Source organism: Aegilops tauschii, chromosome 3 (genome assembly GCF_002575655.3).
Source record: "Aegilops tauschii subsp. strangulata cultivar AL8/78 chromosome 3, Aet v6.0, whole genome shotgun sequence".
Classification (NCBI taxonomy): Eukaryota; Viridiplantae; Streptophyta; class Magnoliopsida; order Poales; family Poaceae; genus Aegilops; species Aegilops tauschii.
Window position 1 is genome coordinate 12,195,830 of NC_053037.3, and position 16,975 is coordinate 12,212,804.

Sequence of the window (16,975 nt, forward strand, 5' to 3'; positions counted from 1 at the left end):
ACTCGCCGACCGGGCACCGAACGTGCTCACCGCGCCGGCGCACGCCTCGGACCACCGCCTCGTACGAGCGCTGACTGCGCTCATCGCAACCTCGCCTTGCCCGGCGCGCCTCCACACGCGCCCACGGCCGCGCGGCCCTGCTGTCGTGCGGTCGCGGCTCCCTCCCCACTCGGCGCTCGCCTCGGCCCCCGTCCCTCTCCCCGCGATGCCTCTTCCCCCCTTCCGGCGCTCGCCTCCGGCCGCCGTGCCGCGGTGCTGGTCGCCGCTGCCGGCCGCACCGTCGCCATCGCCTTGTGCCCGTTCGGGCGAGTCCGCCCCCTGCTCGCCCGCTTCCCCCACTGCTGCCCACCTCGCTCGCCTCTGCCTCCCGCCAGAGCTCCACGCCGGCCGCCGCTGCTGCCGCTCCCCACGCTCGCCCGCGCCTCTGCTCGCCCCCCCCCCCCCCCCCCGTCGCCCGGGCAGGCTACGGCCTCGGGCACGCGCACCACACCCGGGCGCCCGCTAACGCCGAACCCACTTCCCACTGGCCCCATGACATGTGGGGCCCAGCCCCTGGAACATTAAAAAAATGATTAAAAAAATAAATAAATAAAAATAAAAGATAATAATAATAAAAATAATAAATTAATTAATTAACATTAATAAATATATAAATAAGAATAAATAATAAAAATAAATAAATAAGATAATTAATTAACTTATTTAATCATGTAAATATTAATTAATTAAAGTTAATTAATCCTAATGAATTAATCTAATTAACCTGTTAGTTAACTAAACAGAATTAGTTTAATTAAACCCTAATTAACCTAACAGAGTATGACACGTGGGTCCCACTGGACCCACGCGATAGTTTGACCCAGTCAACCCCTGTTGACTGCTGATGTCAGCATGACATCATGTTGATGTCATAAATCCAGATTTCGAATTAAATTAAATAAATAATTAAATTCTAGAAATTAATAAAATCTTTAGAAAATCATATCTTTTAATCCGTAACTCGGATTAAAATATTTTCAACACGAAAGTTGCTCAGAACGACGAGACGAATCCAAATACGCAGTACGTTCGTCCACCACACCTCCCTAACCTATCGAACTAGCAACTTTCCCCCTCCGGTCCGTCTGTCCGAAAACGCGAAACATCGGGAATACTTCTCGGATGTTCCCCCCCTTCGCCGGCACCATCTACTGTCGCGTTAGGACACACCTAGCACCGCTCATTGTCATGTCACGCATCGTCATGCTTATGTTTGCATTGTATTTACTGTTTCTTCCCCCTCTTCTCTCCGGTAGACTACGAGACCGACACTGCTGCTGCCCAGTTCGACTACGGAGTCGACGACCCCTCCTACTTGCCAAAGCAACCAGGCAAGCCCCCCCCCCCTTGATCACCAGATATCGCCTATTCTTCTCTATACTACTTGCATTAGAGTAGTGTAGCATGTTACTGCTTTCCGATATCCTATCCTGATGCATAGCCTATCTTTGCTACTACTGTTGTTACCTTTACGTGCAATCCTACATGCTTAGTATAGGATGCTAGTTTTCCATCAGTGGCCCTACATTCTTGTCCGTCTGCTGTGCTATACTATCAGGCCGTGATCACCTGGGCGGTGATCACGGGTATATACTTATATACTATATACATGACACATGTGATGACTAAAGTCGGGTCGGCTCGTAGGAGTACCCGCAAGTGGATCTTTGTGGCGGAGCGACAGGGCAGGTTGAGACCGCCTAGGTGAGAGGTGGGCCTGTCCCTGGTCGGCGTTCGCGGATACTTAACACGCTTAACGAGATCTTGGTATTTGATCTGAGTCTGGCCATTTGGTCTATACGCACTAGCTATCTACGCGGGAGTAGTTATGGGTATCCCGGCGTCGTGGTATCAGCCGAAGCCTTCTTGACGTCAGCGACTGAGTGGCGCGCGCCGGATTGGACTGGAACGCCACTAGGCTAGGTCTGCTTCCGGCCGCGTACGCAACGTGCAGGTGTGCATAGGGCGATGGGCCCAGACCCCTGTGCGCATAGGGTTAGACCGGCGTGCTGACCTCTCTGTTGTGCTTAGGTGGGGCTGCGACGCGTTGATCTTACGAGGCCGGGCATGACCCAGGAAAGTGTGTCCGGCCAAATGGGATCGAGCGTGTTGGGTTATGTGGTGCACCCCTGCAGGGAAGTTTATCTATTCGAATAGCCGTGTCCCTCGGTAAAAGGACGACCCGGAGTTGTACCTTGACCTTATGACAACTAGAACTGGATACTGAATAAAATACACCCTTCCAAGTGCCAGATACAACCCGGTGATCGCTCTCTAACAGGGCGACGAGGAGGGGATCGCCGGGTAGGATTATGCTATACGATGCTACTTGGAGGACTTCAATCTACTCTCTTCTACATGCTGCAAGATGGAGATGGCCAGAAGCGTAGTCTTCGACAGGACTAGCTATCCCCCTTTTATTCTGGCATTCTGCAGTTCAGTCCACTGATATGCCCCTTTACACATATACCCATGCATATGTAGTATAGCTCCTTGCTTGCGAGTACTTTGGATGAGTACTCACGGTTGCTTCTCTCCCTCTTTTCCCCCTTTCCTTTCTATCTGGTTTTCGCAACCAGATGTTGGAGTCCAGGAGCCAGACGCCACCGTCGACGACGACACCTACGACACTGGAGGTGCCTACTACTACGTGCAGGCCGCTGACGACGGCCAGGAGTAGTTAGGAGGGTCCCAGGCAAGAGGCCTTGCCTTTTTTATCATTGCTACTTTTGTGCTAGCCTTCTTAAGGCAAACTTGTTTAACTTATGTCTGTACTCAGATATTGTTGCTTCCGCTGACTCGTCTGTGATCGAGCACTTGTATTCGAGCCCTCGAGGCCCCTGGCTTGTATTATAATGCTTGTATGACTTATTTATGTTTTAGAGTTGTGTTGTGATATCTTCTCGTGAGTCCCCGATCTTGGTCGTACACATTTGCGTGCATGGTTAGTGCACGGTCAAATCGGGGATTCAATCAATCCCGTATACAATTCCCTTTGTCTATCGGTATGTTACTTACCCAAGATTCGATCGTCGGTATCCCGATACCTTGTTCAATCTCGTTACCGGCAAGTCTCTTTACTCGTTCCGTAACACATCATCCCGTGATCAACTCCTTGGTCACATTGTGCACATTATGATGATGTCCTACCGAGTGGGCCCAGAGATACCTCTCCGTTTACACGGAGTGACAAATCCCAGTCTCGATTCGTGCCAACCCAACAGACACTTTCGGAGATACCTGTAGTGCACCTTTATGGCCACCCAGTTACGTTGTGACGTTTGGTACACCCAAAGCATTCCTACGGTATCCGGGAGTTGCACAATCTCATGGTCTAAGGAAATGATACTTGACATTAGAAAAGCTCTTAGCAAACGAACTACACGATCTTGTGCTAGGCTTAGGATTGGGTCTTGTCCATCACATCATTCTCCTAATGATGTGATCCCGTTATCAACGACATCCAATGTCCATGGTCAGGAAACCGTAACCATCTATTGATCAACGAGCTAGTCAACTAGAGGCTTACTAGGGACATGGTGTTGTCTATGTATCCACACATGTATCTGAGTTTCCTATCAATACAATTCTAGCATGGATAATAAACGATTATCATGAACAAGGAAATATAATAATAACCAATTTATTATTGCCTCTAGGGCATATTTCCAACAGTCTCCCACTTGCACTAGAGTCAATAATCTAGTTCACATCACCATGTGATTAACACTCACAGGTCACATCACCATGTGACCAACATGCAAAGAGTTTACTAGAGTCAACAATCTAGTTCACATCACTATGTGATTAACACTCAATGAGTTCTGGTTTGATCATGTTATGCTTGTGAGAGAGGTTATTAGTCAACGGGTCTGAACCTTTCAGATCCGTGTGTGCTTTACGATTATCTATGTCATCTTGTGGATGCTACCACGCGCTACTTGGAGCCATTTCAAATAACTGCTCAAAGTCATCCGGATTAGTGTCAAAGTTCGCATCGACGTAACGCTTTACGACGAACTCCTTTTCACCTCCATAATCGAGAAAATTCCTTAGTCCACTAGATACTAAGGATAAGTTCGACCGCTGTCATGTGATCCATTCCCGGATCACTATTGTACCCCTTGACCAACTCATGGCAAGGCACACTTCATGTGCGGTACACAGCATAGCATACTGTAGAGCCTACGTCTAAAGCATAGGGGACGACCTTCGTCCTTTCTCTCTCTTCTGCTGTGGTCAGGTCTTGAGTCTTACTCAATACTCACACCTTGTAACACAGCCAAGAACTCCTTCTTTGCTGATCTATTTTGAACTCTTTCAAAATCATGGCAAGGTGTGCATTCTTTGAAAGTATCATCAGGCGTCTTGATCTATCTCTATAGATCTTGATGCCCAATATGTAAGCAGCTTTATCCAGGTCGTCCTTTGAAAAACTCCTTTCAAACAACCCTTTATGCTTTCCAGAAATTCTACATCATTTCGGATCAACAATATGTCATTCACATATACTTATCAGAAATGTTGTAGCGCTCCACTCACTTTATTGTAAATACAAGTTTCTAACAAACTTTGTATAAACCCAAAAACTTTGATCACTGCATCAAAGCGTATATTCTGACTCCGAGATGCTTGCTCTAGTCCATGGAAGGATCGCTGGAGCTAGCATACCTTTTAGCATCCTTAGGATCGACAAAACCTTTCTGATTGTATCACATACAACCTTTCCTTACGAAAACTGGTAAGGAGACTTGTTTTGACATTCATCTGCCAGATTTCATAAATGCAGCTAATGCTAACATGATTCCAACGGACTTAAGCATCGCTACGGATGAGAAAATCTCATCGTAGTCAACTCCTTGAACTTGTGAAAATACTCTTTGCCACAAGTCGAGCTTCATAGACGGTAACATTACCGTCCATGTACGTCTTCTACTTAAAGATCCATTTATCTTAATGGCTTGCCGATCATCGGGCAAGTTCACCAAAGTCCATGCTTTGTTCTGATACATGGATCCTATCTCAGATTTCATGGCTTCTAACCATTTGTCGGAATATGGGCCCACCATCGCTTCTCCATAGCTCGTAGGTTCAGTATTGTCTAACAACATGATATCTAAGACAGGATTACCGTACCACTCAGGAGTAGTACATATCCTTGTCGACCTACGAGGTTTGGTAGTGACTTGATCCGAAGTTTCATGATCACTATCATAAGCTTCCACTTCAATTGGTGTAGGTGCCACAGGAACAACTTCCTGTGCCCTGCTACACACTAGTTGAAGCTATGGTTCAATAACCTCATCAAGTCTCCACCATCCTCCCACTCAATTCTTTTGAGAGAAACTTTTTCTCGAGAAAGGACCTGTTTACTTCCAGATCTGAAACAGGAGGTATACCCAACTGTTTTGGGTATTCTATGAAGATGCATTTATCCGCTTTGGGTTCGAGCTTATCAGCCTGAAACTTTTTCACATAAGCATCGCAACCCCAAACTTTTAAGAAACGACAACTTAGGTTTCTCTAAACGGTGTCGTCTCAACGGGATTGCGTGGTGCCCTATTTAAAGTGAATGTGGTTGTCTCTAATGCCTAACCCATAAACGATAGTGGTAATTTGATAAGAGACATCATGGTATGCACCATGTCCAGCAGGGTGCAGTTATGATGTTCGGACACACCATCACACTATGGTGCTCCAAGCGGTATTAGTCGTGAAACAATTTCCACAATTTCTTAATTGTGTGCCAAACTCGTAACTCAGATACTCATCTATATGATCATATCACAGACATTTTATCCTCTTGTCACGACGATCTTCACTCTGAAATTACTTGAACCTTTCAATAATTCAGATTTGTGTTTCATCAAGTAAATACACTCAGCATCTACTCAAATCATCTGTGAAGTAAGAACATAACGATATCCACTGCATGTCTCAGCACTCATTGGACTGCACACATCAAAATGTATTACTTCCAACAAGTTGCTCTCTTGTTCCATCTCACTGAAAACAAGGCCCTTCAGTCATCTTGCCCATGTGGTATGATTTACATGTCTCAAGTGATTCAAAATCAAGTGAGTCCAAACGATCCATCTGCATGGAGTTTCTTCATGCGTTTTATACCAATATGACTCAAGTTGCAGTGCCATAAGTATGTGGTACTATCATTACTATCTTATATCTTTTGGCATGACCGTGTGTATCACTACGATCGAGTTTCAATAAACCATTCATTTTAGGTGCAAGACCATTGAAGGTATTATTCAAATAGACAGAGTAACCATTATTCTCCTTAAATGAATAACCGTATTGCGATAAACATAATCCAATCATGTTTATGCTCAACGCAAACACCAAATAACAATTATTTAGGTTTAACACCAATCTCGATGGTAGAGGGAGCATGCGATGCTTGATCATATCAACCTTGGAAGCACTTCCAACACATATCGTCATCTCACCTTTAGCTAGTCTCCGTCTATTCCGCAGCTTTTATTTCGAGTTACTAACACTTAGCAACCGAACCGGTATCTAATACCCTGGTGCTGCTAGGAGTACTAGAAAAGTACACATTCATATAATGTATATCCAATATACTTCTGTCGACCTTGCCTGCCTTCTCATCTACCAAGTATCTAGGGTAGTTCTGCTTCAGTGACCGTTCCCCTCATTACAGAAGCACTTAGTCTCGGGTTTGGGTTCAACCTTGGGATTCTTCACTAGAGCAGCAAATGATTTGCTGTTTCATGAAGTATCCCTTTTTGCCCTTGCCCTTCTTGAAACTAGTGGTTTTACTAACCATCAACAATTGATGCTCCTTCTTGATTTCTACTTTCGCGGTGTCAAACATCGCGAGTTGCTCAAGGATCATCATGTCTATCCCTGATATGTTATAGTTCATCACGAAGCTCTAATAGCTTGGTGGCAGTGACTATGGAGAACCATCACTATCTCATCTGGAAGATTAACTCCCACTCGATTCAAGCGATTGTAGTACTCAGACAATCTGAGCACATGCTCAACGATTGAGCTTTTCTCCCTTAGTTTGCAGGCTTAAGAAACTTGTCAGAGGTCTCATACCTCTTGACGTGGGCACTAGTCTGAAATCCCAATTTCAGTCTTCGGAACATCTCATATGTTCTGCGACGTTTCAAAAAACGTCTTTGGTGCCACAATTCTAAACCGTTAGCATTACGCACTGAACTATCACGTAGTCATCAAAACGTGCATGTCAGATGTTTCGCAACATCTACAGACGACGCTGAGGTTCAGCACACCGAGCGGTGCATTAAGGACATAAGCCTTCTGTGCAGCAATGAGGACAATCCTCAGTTCACGGACCCAGTCCACATAATTGCTACTACCAACTTTCAACTAAATTTTCTCTAGGAACATATCTTAAACAGTAGAACTAAAGCGTAAGCTATGACATAATTTGCAAAGACCTTTTGACTATGTTCATGATAATGAAGTTCATCTGATTATTTAATGAACTCCCACTCAGATAGACATCCCTCTAGTCATCTAAGTGATACATGATCCGAGTCAAACTAGGCCATGTCCGATCATCACGTGAGACGGACTAGTCATCATAGGTGAACATCTCCATGTTGATCGTATCTGCTATACGACTCATGTTCGACCTTTCGGTCTCTTGTGTTCCGAGGCCATGTCTGTACATGCTAGGCTCGTCAAGTCAACCTAAGTGTTTCGCATGTGTTCCGAGGCCATGTCTGTACATGCTAGGCTCGTCAACACCCGTTGTATTCGAACGTTAGAATCTATCACACCCGATCATCACGTGGTGCTTCGAAACAACGAACCTTCGCAACGGTGCATAGTTAGGGGGAACACGTCTCTTGAAATTTTAGTGAGGGATCATCTTATTTATGCTACCGTCGTTCTAAGCAAATAAGATGTAAACATGATAAACATCACATGCAAATCATAAAGTGACGTGATATGGCCAATATCATCTTGCGCCTTTTGATCTCCATCTTCGAGGCGCGGCATGATCACCTTCGTCACCGGCATGACACCATGATCTCCATCATCGTGTCTTCATGAAGTTGTCTCGCCAACTATTACTTCTACTACTATGGCTAACGGTTAGCAATAAAGTAAAGTAATTACATGGCGTTTTCATTGACACGCAGGTCATACAATAAATTAAGACAACTCCTATGGCTCCGGCCGGTTGTCATACTCATCGACATGCAAGTCGTGATTCCTATTACAAGAACATGATCAATCTCATACATCACATATATCATTCATCACATCCTTTTGGCCATATCACATCACATAGCATACCCTACAAAAACAAGTTAGACGTCCTCTAATTGTTGTTGCATGTTTTACGTGGCTGCTATGGGTTTCTAGCAAGAACGTTTCTTACCTACGCAAAAGCCACAACGTGATATGCCAATTTCTATTTACCCTTCATAAGGACCCTTTTCATCGAATCCGATCCGACTAAAGTGGGAGAGACAGACACCCGCTAGCCACCTTATGCAACTAGTGCATGTCAGTCGGTGGAACCTGTCTCACGTAAGTGTACGCGTAAGGTCGGTCCGGGCCGCTTCATCCCACGATGCCGCCGAATCAAGATAAGACTAGTAACGGCAAGTAAATTGACAAGATCGACGCCCACAACTGCTTTGTGTTCTACTCGTGCATAGAAACTATGCATAGACCTAGCTCATGATGCCACTGTTGGGGAACGTAGCAGAAATTCAAAATTTTCTACGCATCACCAAGATCATTCTATGGAGTTTACTAGCAACGAGAGGGAAGGAGTGCATCTACATACCCTTGTAGATCGCGAGCGGAAGCGTTCAAGAGAACGGGATTGATGGAGTCGTACTCGTCGTGATTCAAATCACCGATGATCCTAGCGCCGAACGGACGGCACCTCCGCGTTCAACACACGTACGGAGCAGCGACGTCTCATCCTTCTTGATCCAGCAAGGGGGGAGGAGAGGTTGATGGAGATCCAGCAGCACGACGGCGTGGTGGTGGAAGTAGCGGGATTCCAACAGGGCTTCGCCAAGCGCTGCGGGAGGAGGGAGATGTGTCACGGGAGGGAGAGGGAGGCGCCAGGGCTTAGGTTTGCTGCCCTCCCTTCCCCCCACTATATATAGGGCCAAGGGAGAGGGGGCGCAGCCTTGGCCCTTCCTCCAAGGAAGGGTGCGGCCAGGGAGGAGTCCATCCTCCCCAAGGCACCTCGGAGGTGCCTTCCCCCTTTAGGACTCTCCCTTTCCCATATCTCTTGGCGCATGGGCCTCTTGGGGCTGGTGCCCTTGGCCCATATAGGCCAAGGCGCACACCCCTACAGCCCATGTGGCCCCCCGGGGCTGGTGGACCCCCTTGGTGGACCCCCGGACCCCTTTCGGCACTCCCGGTACAATACCGATAATGCGCGAAACTTTTCCGGCGACCAAAATAAGACTTCCCATATATAAATCTTTACCTCCGGACCATTCCAGAACTCCTCATGACGTCCGGGATCTCATCCGGGACTCCGAACAACTTTCGGGTTACCGCATACTAATATCTCTATAACCCTAGCGTCATCGAACCTTAAGTGTGTAGACCCTACGGGTTCGGGAACCATGCAGACATGACCGAGACGTTCTCCGGCCAATAACCAACAGCGGGATCTGGATACCCATGTTGGCTCCCACATGTTCCACGATGATCTCATCGGATGAACCACGAGGTCAGGGATTCAATCAATCCCGTATTCAATTCCCTTTGTCAACCGGTATGTTACTTGCCCAAGATTCGATCGTCGGTATCCCGATACCTTGTTCAATCTCGTTACCGGAAAGTCTCTTTACTCGTTCCGTAACACATCATCCCGTGATCAACTCCTTGGTCACATTGTGCACATTATGATGATGTCCTACCGAGTGGGCCCAGAGATACCTCTCCGTTTACACGGAGTGACAAATCCCAGTCTCGATTCGTGCCAACCCAACAGACACTTTCGGAGATACCTGTAGTGCACCTTTATAGCCACCCAGTTACGTTGTGACGTTTGGTACACCCAAAGCATCCCTACGGTATCCGGGAGTTGCACAATCTCATGGTCTAAGGAAATGATACTTGACATTAGAAAAGCTCTTAGCAAACGAACTACGCGATCTTGTGCTAGGCTTAGGATTGGGTCTTGTCCATCACATCATTCTCCTAATGATGTGATCCCGTTATCAACGACATCCAATGTCCATGGTCAGGAAACCGTAACCATCTATTGATCAACGAGCTAGTCAACTAGAGGCTTACTAGGGACATGGTGTTGTCTATGTATCCACACATGTATCTGAGTTTCCTATCAATACAATTCTAGCATGGATAATAAACGATTATCATGAACAAGGAAATATAATAATAACCAATTTATTATTGCCTCTAGGGCATATTTCCAACACAAGGTTCGCCGACGGCACCTGTCCACTTGCTCGCCACCTCGTCGAGCGCGGCCATGGCGGCACCTCCCTCGATGCACCCGGATCGCACCGCCACCCAACCACAACAGTCGTGCCGCCTCATCGCCACCCGGAGGACCCTGAGCGACGCCACCAGCGAGATACCATGAACCACATCGCCACCGACCGGCCACCGCCCAAGCGAGAGGCCAAACATGTGCCGCCAAGGTCCTCCCGCAGAGAGCCCAACATTTGAGTTGAACTTTAAAACAAATCGTCTTGACCTTTCAACTTGAAATCATGAAAATCAAAATAGTAAAATAAAAAATGAAACCTCAATTCTTGCCCTACATTGTGCCTCCATCATTGAGGTGAGCCATGACGACCCAGTGTGGCGGTGGGTGCTCGAGACGGAGCACAAGGCAACACCGAAGCATGGAGCGTGGTGGCCCAAAAGTCGAGCACACGAGAGGCATGCGAGCAATGGTGACGAGGAGCACGGGCGGTCCGGGCCCGAAACTTGCTGCCACTGGAGGCCACCTCCTCCATGCTCGTCAACCGAACCGGTTGTTCTCAAGAATAGGGACACATGTGGCGGGGTGAAGGCTCCGAGCTAATTAAAGACTTCTCTGCAGCAAGCACACAATGTGTTCGACCAAATTAAAAGCCAAAGACTAATTGGCCGGTGCAGAAAAGACTTGTGCAAAGTAGTTGGGTGCGACGTCGTGCAAGAGTCCAAGCAATTTTAGTCTCGGTGGATGTGAAGCAGAGTGGATGGAGGCGCAAAGCAACGCCGAACGCAGATCAAGCAATGGGTGTTTTAGGAGATGCGAGGCTATGCTTGGCCCAGGAGGCGAACAAATGTCTATATTTTATAGGTAGCAGCGTGTTATTTTAATTTATGTTAATTCAAAGAAGTTAAATTTGTTTGTTTTGAAATAGATCGCCGCTTATTGTGGATCAAACTATGCAAGTTATTGTGGATCAAACGTAAATTCAAAGAAGAGCAATGACCCCCCTCCCTCGGAAAACATGCAAGTAATGTGGATCAACTATCTTTCCTCATGTATATGTTCATCATGGCAGTAGAAAACACATTGATACACGGTATCACCACATATAATCAAGGTTGTCATAATGGCGACTTTGAATCGGATCGAAGCTTCGGTGGTAGGATCGAGATCATAGAATCTTAACTGTTAGGATCGTAGAAACGTAGATTACATGAACAAAAAATCCGAGAACCAGAGAGATTAGTTTGGACCGTAAAGTCATAGAATTGTACACGCGTGCCCCTTCGCCCTTGTGCTCTCGTGAACAGGCGATTAGGTTTTATTTTCCCTCATGCTGGAGCCGCCGCAGATATGGCTCATCTCCTGTGGCAATGGGCCATGGAGACACGGCCCTGAAGATGGAATAAAGCTCTCTCCACCCAGCGGTGCGTCTAACGTGGTCATAGGGCATGTGGAGGTGTGTCTCGTGTGGATCCCGCAGGCCTTTGCATTCTGTGGATATAATTTGATCCGACCCTCATTTGTCTGTGTTGGTCTGTCTACAGGTTGGAAAATTCTGATCAATGCTTTTCTCATCGGTGACGGTTGTTGTTCTGGTGCGCTAGTCCTGTGGGGCCATAGCATGACGACTTCCTAATTGTATAGTACAACAAGGTATGCCCGATTCCGGTAAGGTATGGGCGATGAAGGCCGGCCAGCTGGACGACGGTTCATCATGTTGAAATCGTGCCGGCATCCAAGTGGCATCGGCGATGACGGCCTAACGCACGCAAGCAGTGATGCATGCATAAACCATGGCGGCGATGGGCATCGTTGCCGCTGCGGACGGCTTAGCACAACCGCATATATAGTAGGTCTAATTGAAACAGACAAAGAAAAACTGTCTGGGATTGGGACAAATGGGGAGGCATCGCCTAGGATTTTCCCTGGACCAGGCAAACCACCGAAAAGCTGCCTAGATCCGGCCTAAGATAGGTAGAAGCGGCGAAATATGGAACACGCCAAGTTTGTGCCAGTTTCTACCTAAATCCGAGTGCTTTTCAGGCGAATCCCAGGCATGCCTGGCTGCTTGGCCTAAAGCTGGGCATTTTCTATCTTTCTTTCTGTCTTTGTTTGGTAGCCGTGCGCGCTAGGTGAAGCTGGACCAGAGAGAGACGTGATTTATTAATCTGCTGGCTGGGGTGTCATTTATGTGGAAATGTTGTACCAGTTTTGACGTGATTTCTGTTAATGAATGGATAGGACGAATCTCTTCTTCGTAATTGGTAGAGAGAGGCTTCGTTTGCCTGGGTCAGCGCCTCCATGATAGGAAACACCGCCATTCCTAGTGACTGCCGATGACCATCATCAAGCAAGCTCGAACACCACCTAACATGCCTATTGCCATACATTTTTGTCAAGCTTGCCTAATGTTAGTTCATCAAAATGAGAGCCACATGTTGGCAAGATTTCCTTAGGCAAGCTAAACTGTGGCTAACAATTTGAACAGCTCAAGTAAGGCAAGTGTGGCAAAAATAATGTGGCAATATAGAACAAAGATAGTCACAATCCAAACAGCCCCTTAGTCACAAACCAAACAGCCCCTAAAACACTATCCAAGGCTGGGCCCAGTGCCCCCACCTTCCCCCCCCCCCCCCCCCCCCCCCACAACAAATAATCTGTACATAGCTGTAAGGCTGGCCATAGTGGGGAGTATCATATAATAGTATCATGCATCATGCATATGATACTAGTGTATGATACTACATCCATAATGCATAGTATCATAGATTAGTATCATAGGTGGTCTCATTTATTGCCATGCAAGACACATAGTAGCATAAAATTTATTATGATACGGTATCTACCTATGTTACTATAACCCTCTCTCTCTTCTTTAATTGTCTGCCACATAAGCATGTTTGGGAGTCCCAAGTGCATGATACCAGTTATGTTATCCCCATTATGGCCAGCCTAACTCCGATTTTTGGAAAAATCTATCTAGAAGCGTGCGCACCGTCGTGCTCCCATGCGGCGGGTGCACAACGTCCATGCTGACCCATATATGTAGGCATGGGTTCATTTAATTAGATTTCACATGAACTAGAAGAATTCGCGTGCTTTGCTGCACGAAGAATCATCACCATAATTCGTTGATGGCATGTTTCACTATCTAAGCTAGAATGTGTCTATCGTATAATTTTTTTTTAAGTATGTAGCCATAACATGAAAAGTATTGTCAATAGCATAACCTATAATTTCATTATTTAGGAAACAACAAAGTTTACAACCCAAAAATCTGTTTGACATGAAAGAGAAGATGTTAACTCTTGAACTTTTTCGGTATCTCTACTATCTAAAAAGAACCTAAGGTTCCTTTTCCTGCCGACGGACCGTGTTCTGCCCATCTTCGTCCATCCACCTCATCTTTTTTCCTCGGTTGGCGAGTGACGATTCAATTCAATCACGATAATTACATGATCCAATGGGTGTTACACCTTTCTTTTTAAAATTTGCAATTATCATAATTATATGCCCCAGTCATCACACTTTCCCTAAAAAATCGCAATCGCCGTAATTACAGGATTTGACTCCCATAGCAACGCATGGGCACATACCTAGTTCAAGTTAATAAAGGCGGTGGAGGGGGTGTTATCTTTGACATTGTCGGTTTCCTTTTGGCCCTCTCTAGCAGACCAAAAATCTAGCTTGCTTAATTACATTGTTTTTGTAAGATAAATGATAAAAAATGTTAATACATGCATGCTGCTTTTGGGTGGCTTTTACTATTTACAAATCAGGTATGAAGCCTGGAAATGAAAAAATTATCGTGATAGCTTTTTGGCATGGAAAATATACCATGTGAGGAGATTTGGCGCAGTTCGAACCCTAGGAATCCTTCCCTCACAGTCCGCCACCACCAGCGCAAAACACAAACGACCTTGTCCCCCGCCGAGACAGAGAGAGGGAGAAGTAGTGGGGTACCTGCGACGCCGACGAGGACCAACGATTCCTCGTGGAGAGGCACCCGCAGTCCCGCCGCCGATTTGAGAACGCCGTCGCGCCTCCCCTGCATCACGGCCGGCACGGTGAGCGGTCGGTTCCCCAACGAGACAGAGAGAGGGAGGAGAAGAAGTGGAGTACCTGCGACGCGGACCCGCCGCTGATTTGAGAACTCCGCTGCGCCTCCCCTCTGTCGCGTCCCGTTCGGTGGAGATGAATCGAGAAGGAGAGGGGAGAAATGGGGGGAGAGCAACGACGAGGAGAGATTTCAGGCTGCAGTTTCGAAACAGCCGCCCACGAACGAGGATAGAACCACCCATGACCCGCGGCAGAACCGGTCCCGACCAGGCGGCACCTGGCGCACGAGCGAGACGATCGCTGCCCGATCGTGCGGCCAGGAAGCGGCCGCTCGGTTCGCCCAGAAAGTGCGCGTGCACTTTTTAGATTTCAGGTATTATTAATTAGGGAGAGATTAATATGAAGAATGAAAAGGTTCGACAAACAGGAATCGAGCAAGCAACCGGATGACTGCCAGCTAGTTGCGCTAGCCACTATACCAAACATGTACTTATTATAAAATAAGGCCACTCAATTTATATGTATTTTAACTAAAAGTCTTGTGCCCATAATTTGGCTGCAGACAGTGACCAATTTTGCACACGTTATTTTTTCAAAAAAAAATCTGAAAAGCATATTACTACTAATCATAATAATAAATTTAAGATTCAAGTATTCATGTGTCAGTAATAATTACATCATCCTACACATATATCTGTGTGCACAGAAAGTAAATATATATAGAGGAGTTTAATAAATAACGTACAAAAATTGTTCATGTAAGTTTTAGAAATATTGACTTATTATTTAGAATATCCCTTTCTAACTACAATACATGAGTGTTTAAAGATATTTGTCAATTTTTTTTAAATATGTGAGTCTTTATTCAAACCTTTGAATAATTGAATGAGTATTTGCAGACGGTAATATAAAAGAAATGAATGATTTATATTATACAATTATTGTTATAATTCATATATATTATTTCATGACTGTATATTTGAAATATTCGTATATCATTGTTAGATATAATCTATGACTGTGTATTTTCAATGTTTGTTTACAAACAGTTTGAAACACTCATATATTATATTTAAAATTTATATTTAAAATATTTTTTACAAATAATTAGTTTAATATTTCTAAAGTGAGTTTTTTATCGCATACCTCTATATATTTATTTTGTGTGCACACTGATATTTGTGTATAATGAGGTCATTATTAATAACACATGAATACTCGAATCTAATTTTTAATATTATGATTATTATTTACATACTTTTTACATTTTAAAAAAATGTGTGCAACATGGCCACTGGCTGCAGCCAATTTATGTACATAAGAGTTTTTTTGTTTAAGTATATAATATCTGAGGGAATTTGTCAACAAAATATGTTGGTTGGAGTGGCTAGCGCATGCACCGCCCAAGGGGCAGGTAGTAGGTTCGACTCATGCAGTCTTGATTTTTATGTTAATTTTCGTAGTTACTGTCCGGCGGGCCCACTACTCATAGAGTCATATAGTGCTTAAGCATTTTTGTTTCGTAACAATGAATCGGCCCCACGCCATGTCAGTGATACGTCAGCCATATACATGCCACGTCAACGCGTATTACGTCTACAGACAGCAATAGCACCGTATTTGCCCGTTCGTGTCAAGTTGTAGAACCAGTTCGATGTATTTTTCAAGTTTAGGCACCAAATTGAACATCCATGACAAGTTCAAGCACCACTGGTGTATTTACCTCTTTTCTATACTAGTGTGGGGTTCTTCAATTCGTGAAGACAATGAGGTAGATGGTAAGGTCACCGCTTGGTGATATTATGCTCATGTCATTGGTCGGTGCCAATGATGGCGATGCATGTGTGTATTATTACCTCCATGGAGGTGTGGCCGTAGCATTATGTCCACCACTTCCCTTCTCGTCCATCTCCGGCCACGGTCAGGGCGTACTCGCAGCTCCGCGACTGCACGGCGTGCTACAACCAGTAACCGGCCATGCTACAACCGATGGCCGGATTTGTTACAAGGGAGGCGACCGTGATTTGTGGCGGCGATGTCGGTGCTGCGATTTTGCTGCAGCCGGGACCGGGAAAGCTACCACCGGCGATGGGATTTGCTACAACCAATGGGGCCATACCACGGCAGTGGTGACCACGGCCTGACGGTGGTGACCATGGCCCGACGGTAGTGTTGCAACTAGTTTGTATTTTGCAACCAACCCCATTTTTTGCTACTACCGTCTTCGAATTTTGCTGGAAACAACCCGTTCTTTGCTACCACCGTCTTGATTTTTGCTACAACCAGTGTGTGATTTTGCTTCCACCATATCATGTTTTTGCTGGAACCGGCGGCTCGTATTTTTTTGGTTCCATCTCCCGTGCGAGTTTTTTGCCGGAGCCGGGGTCCCATTTTCTTTTTTGCTTCCACAGTATGTTTGTTTTGCTG